The sequence below is a fragment of the Misgurnus anguillicaudatus genome, chromosome 19 (assembly GCF_027580225.2).
Source record: "Misgurnus anguillicaudatus chromosome 19, ASM2758022v2, whole genome shotgun sequence".
In the NCBI taxonomy this organism is placed as follows: Eukaryota; Metazoa; Chordata; class Actinopteri; order Cypriniformes; family Cobitidae; genus Misgurnus; species Misgurnus anguillicaudatus.
Genome location: NC_073355.2, coordinates 27,896,710 through 27,905,031, shown reverse-complemented (window position 1 = coordinate 27,905,031; position 8,322 = coordinate 27,896,710). Strand labels below are relative to the sequence as shown.

General features: G+C 35.4%; 1 long non-coding RNA gene across 2 annotated transcripts; it reads left to right on the top strand.

Annotated features, from left to right (window-relative positions):
- The first annotated feature begins 2,563 nt into the window (after nt 1–2,563).
- LOC129440011 (uncharacterized) lies at nt 2,564–5,254 on the top strand. 2 transcript variants are annotated; one of them, XR_012359252.1, is made up of 6 exons: nt 2,564–2,663; nt 3,342–3,432; nt 3,595–3,718; nt 3,872–4,028; nt 4,160–4,210; nt 4,300–5,254. It is a non-coding gene; the product is annotated as an uncharacterized lncRNA (long non-coding RNA). The 2 variants fall into 2 exon arrangements; XR_012359251.1 differs by having other exon boundaries at nt 3,546–3,718.
- Nucleotides 5,255–8,322: the final 3,068 nt, after the last annotated feature.

The window sequence follows — 8,322 nt, the reverse complement described above, 5'->3', positions numbered from 1 at the left end:
TTTTTTCATTCTCTCCTCTCGTGTATCTTCAACTGAAAAGTGCCGTTGTGCTGTCCCAGGGAAAGTCTTGTTTGAAAACTCTTCAGTTTATGTGCACACCTGAAATCGGTCCTCTGAACACCTGTGCTGCTACATGGTTCCTTAGCTAAAATAAGTCAATGCCTGTGTGTATACAATTGTCAAAAATGATGATTTTGAGAAAAATAAAATAAGGATTTGTGTGACTAAGGGAAATACCGCAAAAAGACTGTTAGAAAATATACAGTAGCATACAGCAATTTTCAAAAATACAGTAAATTACTGTATATGATGTATGATGTCACAGAAAATTCCCAAAATGCAACGCGAATTACAGTTATGTACTGTATAAATAGTTTACAGTACTATACTGGGTGATATACAGTAAATAAAGATGCATGACGGAAGAAATGTAGTGCACTTAATGTGAGATAGTGGTGTTACGTACTACATGTGTTTACAATTAATCTTTCAAATGAACAACTTCACGTTTTTAATATGCATTATCATATTTTTGTTAGTGTAATTTTAGTTTACTGGAATTTTTTAAATATTAAAATTATATCTTTTTTAGGATAGGCCTATATAAGAATATTTGGTAACACTTTACAATAAGGTTCATTAGTTAACAGTAGTTAATGTATTAACCAACTTGAACAAACCATGAGCAATACATTTGTTACATTATTTATTCATCTTTGTTAATGTTAGTTAATAAAAATTTAAGCTTTAATTGTTTGTTCATTTTAGTTCAGAGTGCATTAACTAATGTTAACAAGATTTTAATAAAGTATTAGTAATTGTTCAAATTAACATGAACAAAGATGAATAAATGCTGTATAAGTGCAGTTCATTATTAGTTCATGTTAACTAATGTAGCTAACTAATGTTAACTAATGAACCTTAATGTAAAGTGTTACCATATATTTATATCACAAAGTTAGGCTATATATTTTTCAGCATGGCACATTCAAGTACACAATGACACTAGACTAAAATTAAATGGGTTTAAATTCAAATTAATGTAGATTTCTAGACTAAAATCTCATGGCATTTAGTTGAATGAAATTAGACTTAAAACTAAATAAATTCAGATGAAAAAAATATGACTAAAACTTAATAAAATTTTAGTCAAAAGACTATGACAATGTTTAATCTGTGTTTGTTCTGCCAGGTCAAAATTTTGAGGTGTTTGATTTCTTTTCTATATTAGTAAATAAAACCTCATAAATAAACTTTCTTGTTTTTCACTGACCTACAATGTCTCTTTGTGTTGAAGACTAGTCCATCTTTGAGCCAACATTCAGTACGAGTAAAAATACTTGAGTACTTTTAAATTGGGTTACTTTAATACTTTTACTCAAGTCGTATTTAAATTGGTGATTTGTAACTTGTAGTGGAGTAATTTTTACAGTAAGGAATCTGTACTTTTACTCAAGTATGGCTTTCAGCTACTCTTTACACCTCTGCGATAGTAACTCCTCCTTCTTCATTTTTTCGTACGTTATCTGAAAGAATCGGTAAAGCTAATCTTTCTTTTATAAATCTGATTAAACTAAAGACTCTTCGGAGATATAAAGGATGTAATACTACTCTATAGGTACTCCAGATTAACATCAGAAATGCAGAAACGGCGTTTGTTATGTGAACTTTAATACGTAAAAGTCGTACACCTTAAAAATAGTTACGAATTCCCATGAGATTAGACTCTGACAACATGTAAATTATGATGCAGAACAAAACGTCTTAAACATAATTTAACATTTATTTCCTTTATTTATTTATTTTATTCACTTAAAATGCTCTCACATATCCTAGCTTAATTTACAAAAACAAGTAAGCACACTCTTAAAATTGATGTGTTAAAATTTTACACAAAATATGTGTAAAAGGATTCCAACACATTTTTGTGTTAGAACTGACACATAATGTGTAAATATTATGCTTAACTGCTTACACAATGAATGTGTAAAACACGTTTACCAGTACACCATAAAATAAAATGCATAATTATTGTAATTTAATGATGATTTATATTTAAACGAAGTAACAAAATAAAATATATCTACTGTTAACCAAAATATATCTACTGTTAACCACTACTACCACATAACAGCCAGCGGGGATTTTCATAAGGACTTGCCGAGATCAAGCTGCGTTGGGCGGGGTACATTAGCGCTGAGTATCCGGTGGTTGTCTGGATCAGAACTCCGAAAGAGTCGAAGCAGATTTTTTAATAAACGCTATCTTTATTAACCGACCGCACATTTGATCTTTTTATACATACATTCTCGCCTAAATAGCTTTTGAATATACATTTTGTGACACAATAAGAGTAATATTTCACACATTATGCAGGAGTTCTCTTCCATTGGTGGCTGTTGTAAGTTCACACGAGTCAGCTGATGACGTTTCACTTGGACAAACAACCACGCATTGTTGTATATTTTTTTGTGTGTGTTATTATTATTTTATAATTATGAAATTCGTGAACATTATTATTGAGCCTTGGCAGTCTATTTAGTATTTGTTTTATTAAGGAGACAAACAGACAAGAACGCATATTGTGTTGCGCCTGCGCTGTGACGTTCTTTTTTCAACCGCATTTCCAGTCAAGAGGTCAAGAATGTTCCTGTCTGCATCAGGTAAGAATTTAAATAAAAAATTTCCGTTATAATATGATATCTATTTTTCATATAGTGTAAGAAACTTTAGCATTAATTGTGCAGGAGACTGTTAATTTAAACTTTATTGTGGTAACGTTAAATGCTCGCTCGTTTTGCAAAGTTACGTTTGGAGATTCATGTTAACAGTCATTGTTTAATGAAAGGCACATTGGACGGGTTAGTATTTGTGACACTTGCAGCACTTTAACGTCAATCTTTAACACCGTGTCCTAAATAGGGTTTCGGGTTTCTTTTCAGTTTATGTCCTGACGTTAATAGGACGGGATATTATAAATTATGCCTTTCGATTATCGCGACGCCTCGTCGCGTTTGGTTAAGCACATGGTGGAACAGTATGCACGTCACTGTACCTACTGTACACCTGTGAGCGGCATGACGAGACAAGACGGTAAAACTCATTATTATTCGGTGATGCTGTATACTGGATGCACCGCCACATTTTATAATAATGTTTTTTATTTTCGTGTCGCGCCCTCGCGTTCAACATAACGTAGTGGTCTAAATATAAGGAGTCAAACTTTACGAACCTTTCACTGCTTGCAGTAAGGCTAGGTAGTGAATAAAATGGGTGTAGTCTTGTGCTACTAGATGTAAATCACAATTCTTGTGTCAGTATTTGTTTGTAATCTTTTTCAGCTATCCATCTGAAAAAGAAAAGCTGGCACTCGCAAAGGAGATTGTGTTGTTGGATTATGGTCTCATTTGGTCAAAATGAGGGACATGTACTGTAAGGATGCTTTTACATACTTCATTAATGTGTATGAAATTACTTACTTATCAATGTGTATAAAAACTGTACTTGACTCTAACTTAGTACTATTTTTGCATTGATCATGATAGGAGCATTTTTCTTTATTTTTTCTTTTTTTTTTGATGGGCCATCACACAGTGGATTTATAAAAATGAGACTACAGAACATCAGACGGAAGCTTCAATGGAGTTGACGTGAGAGGACATCATCAATAAAGAATGCCATTGACCAAACCTTCAGTCATCAAAGGAGATGGATACAGGTAATGACAAAATCACCAACTGTTGGTGAAATCTTTAAGGAATATCCCCAATGTCTGGACATGCCAGTCTTTGTAATATACTTAACTGCAGATAACTTTACACAAAGTGTTTCATCATTTCAATATTAATATTTCTTATTAAATTTACTGAAGGTGGACATTGAGTTTTCCAGGCTTACAGATGGAAAAGAAGACCTGTTTATAAGGAAATGGGAGGTGACAACTATTGAGAAACTCAGGGAAATAGCATCTTTAGAGAAGAAAATGGACATCAGACATTCATTGAAGAAAGCTGACAGTCGACATAATGGTATGATTTTTTATTTGGAAAACGACATTTAAAATGTAACATTTAGTGTAAGATATAAAAGTAATCCTTTTTAAAGAATTTTTTCTCATAATTTATATTTTGCATGTGACCTGCATGTTTACCACACCCAGATCTTCTGCTGTGTGAATTCTGCTGTCTCAGACCTGTGGGACATGGTGGCGGTAAGCTATGTGACTAAAAACTTTATATAAAATAAGTAATTTTCATGCAACAACATTTTCTAATGATGTATATTGTTTCATTTCTGTAGGCTGGTACCAGCGTGACCTCTGCTTACTAAATGATGAAAAGGTGTCTAAAATCAGCTCAGCCACAGTTGGTTTCCAGCGGTTCTTCAGGACATAGAGGCCACTACGTAATTGTCGCAATGAATGATTCTCTTGCCTTTCCACTTGATGTTTACAATCTGACCTGTGCGGTAGACAGACTTTTCAAATTTATAAGCTAAGTAACCTTAAGTATCCCTGCCAACTGTCTTCAGTTTTTTTTTGGTATGAATATGATCTACCCTTGTCCCAGTCCTCTTGCAAACAATCCAAGCCAATGTAGTTTTTAAATGGACCGCAAAATTGCAGTCTGTTTTAACCAATGCATGCACTGTGTGGCGGTTTCCCGGACAGGGATTAGACTAGTCCTAGACTAAAACATTTTTAAGAGCTGTCCAAACTGAAAACAACTTGCACTGACATATCTTAAAATACATCAGTGCCCTTTGTTTTGCCTCAAAATGCACACAGGTAATGTTTTTAGTAAGGCATGTTTGTTAAAACCAGATATATTTCCTAATTAATCTAAGGCCTAGTCCTGGATTAAGATAATCCCTGTCCGGGAAACCACCCCTAAATATTTTGTGATGGAAATTTCTTTGAATACACTTGTCAAGTTCATTTGAAGTATTTTTCTTAATGTAAAATAACGTGTTAATGTTTCAGGACAAGGTAAGAATTTTTGATAACTTGCATGTTGAAAACGATTTCAGACATTGTTTCAACATGTTTAACACATGTGCTTTTAAATTCAATGAATTATTTTATAAATGGTGTTTTTTTATGTATGAATGTAATGTATGTTTGAAGTGATTATACTTGCACTTAAATTTATTTAAATTAGCATACATCTTGCAACATACAGTACTAGCATATTTTCATGCTAGCATTAATTGTCAAATATTTATTATTTTACAAATAAATCGTTTGTGAACAATATTTAATAGTTGTCTGCTTGATTTCATTATTTAAAGTTTACAAATCGTATGTTTTTGTTCTCTTTTATATTAAAACTAAACAATTACTGGGTAACACACAGTTGTGTTAAATTAATAGAAAGTTACACATTAATGTGTTTACTGAAGCAACACATTTTTTGTGTTGCATTTTATAACACATATTCTGTGTTAAATTTAACTCAACATGTGTTGTCCCTGCGCACACTCAGAACATGTGTAAAAAATAACACATGTTGTGTTGTTTTTAACACATTTGTTTTAAGAGTGCATGCATTTCAAAGGTTGATTTCCCTGGGAAGTGACATTTGTATATATGCCGCATTTGCATTTGGCAGATGCTTTTATCTAAAGTGACTTACAGTGCCTATACATTTTTATCAGCGTGGGTGGTCCCTGGGTTCGACCTCATGACGTTGCACTTCTAATGCAGTGCTGTACCACTGCGCCATACAGGAACCCTCATAACACATTTTGAGAAATCGCGTTAATTTCTTGCTCAATCACAAGTAAATGCTAGAGGCAGGAAACCTGTTTGAAAACAATTTTATTTGGTGTATCTAATTGTGCAGAAATTACACACTTAACCTTTAAGGAACGGGAATAGGTGTGTAAATGTGTAGCTCTGACATACACCACTTTATAATAATTACCTTTGATTCAGTAAAGGATGAATCTGTAATGAAACCTTATAAATATGATCTGCCTGATCTCTTGAGTCAACCATATCTGGCAGAACAAAATCAAGGTTAAGGTAACCAGGGCCCTGAACACATTAAATTTACGCTTTACAAGATCAGCTCCTCTGTCTTCATATCACGCACGCAGGCAAGATGAAAGCTAGTCTGTACAAGACAGGGAAATATGACTTGACGTTCTTATAAATGAAGCACAATTGATTTAGTTATACGAATGTATATGGAAAATGCTGCTTATCTTTTCTATTCGCCCACCTTGTGAATCCAGAAATGTACATGTCAGCTTATCTGTGCATCCTTCCTGTTTTTGCATCCCTACACCTGAGCTACTTAGAGACACGGTGTACACTACTGTACCATTCTTTTTTTTACAGGCAAACTGATGCAGTGCAGCGTCTAGTCTGCGTTTCTCTGCCACCAAAAACATTTCGGTACATTCATCAGAACAAAATGCAATTCGTTCTCCTCGACTGCTCAGATGATTTCCTGCTAAATTGTCTCAGCCGAATCTGAACTCAAATCTTTCTTGCTCTTAGTGAAAATTGTTCCACTGCACTTTAAGCCTCGCTGGACTACTGGACCAAAATACATCCAATCAAAGTTTCAAACCACACATTGTTCTCCCTTCTCTCTCTAGTATTGCTTTTGTGAACCGTAGATCCTACTGATGGACATAGACATACTGAGTTTTATTATTTTGCGGTCTACGGTGAAAGTCCCAGGACATATTAAACCTGCAGCAGCATCCAGGATAACTATTAGACTCTTAAGCCTAACAATACATAACTGCGTTTCCCATTGTGAGTTTTTCTGTCTTGAGGTATTGTCATGTAGTCCACTCCGATCACTTGCCCCATGCAGGTTTCTTTCTAGGTGTCGACACCTGGTTGCCATGGCAACACTGTCCTAATTGGCTCATCTTGCTTGGTCAGTGGGAATAGTGGTGCATTGCTTCTGTCTCATTCTGTTACTTCTGAATTATAATTGGGAGGATTCATAGCTCGCCTAAAAGTTAGGAATCATACGACTATCTATCAAAACAGCGACATACACATGTTTGTTCAGATTTTGGCATTGCTTGATACATGCATTGTTTTGTGTATTTGTAGGTAATGTGCGTGAGAATCTCTCTCTCTCTTTCTTTTTTCTTTCTTTCTCTCGCTCTCTCTTTCTATCCATAGAGCTTACTGGCAGCACCTAGTGGAACGCAGCCATTTTTCCCTCCACAATAGAAAGCATGAGCAGGGAACAAAGGCGGTCTTTATGTCCCTTTCCCACCCTCTTGCCTTCTCCCTCTCCTTCCTTCCCTTTCTCTCCTCAGCACCATTGTGTTCTTGAGGAGCAATGTCAGGAGTAAGGAACACCGAGCTTGTTTCCTGCTTTGTTATTTCATTTCGCCCTTCACCTGAGAGACGGCCGGTCTCTTGACAGGATGTGTTTGTTTAAGCACTTAAAGTACTTTTATAAAGATATTTTTTGGATGGGTCTAGCCAAAACTGGCAATTTTTTTTCTTTATTGGGGGGTTCTTCAACTGCAGACACTTTAAACTGCTTTAAAAAGTGGTTTATTTTTATGTTTTACTACATTCTTCAACACATACAAGATATACACTCACCTAAAGGATTATTAGGAACACCTGTTCAATTTCTCATTAATGCAATTATCTAATCAACCAATCAATCACATGGCAGTTGCTTCAATGCATTTAGGGGTGTGGTCCTGGTCAAGACAATCTCCTGAACTCCAAACTGAATGTCAGAATAGGAAAGAAAGATGATTTAAGCAATTTTGAGCGTGGCATGGTTGTTGGTGTCAGACGGGTCTAAGTATTTCACAATCTGCTTAGTTACTAGGATTTTCACGCACAACCATTTATATGGTTTACAAAGAATGGTGTGAAAAGGGAAAAACATCCAGTATGTGGCAGTCCTGTGGGCAAAAAAGCCTTGTTGATGCTAGAGGTCAGAGGAGAATGGGACGACTGATTCAAGCTTAAAGAAGAGAAACTTTGACTGAAATAACCACTCGTTACATCTGAGGTATGCAGCAAAGCATTTGTGAAGCCACAACACGCACAACCTTGAGGCGGATGGGCTACAACAGCAGAAGACCCCACCGGGTACAACTCATATCCACTACAAATAGGAAAAAGAGGCTACAATTTGCACAAGCTTACCAAAATTGGACAGTTGAAGACTGGAAAAATGTTGCCTGGTCTGATGAGTCTCGATTTCAGTTGAGACATTCAGATGGTAGAGTCAGAATTTGGCGTAAACAGAATGAGAACATGGATCCATCATGCCTTGTTAACACTGTGCAGGCTGGTGGTGTAATGGTGTGGGGGATGTTTTC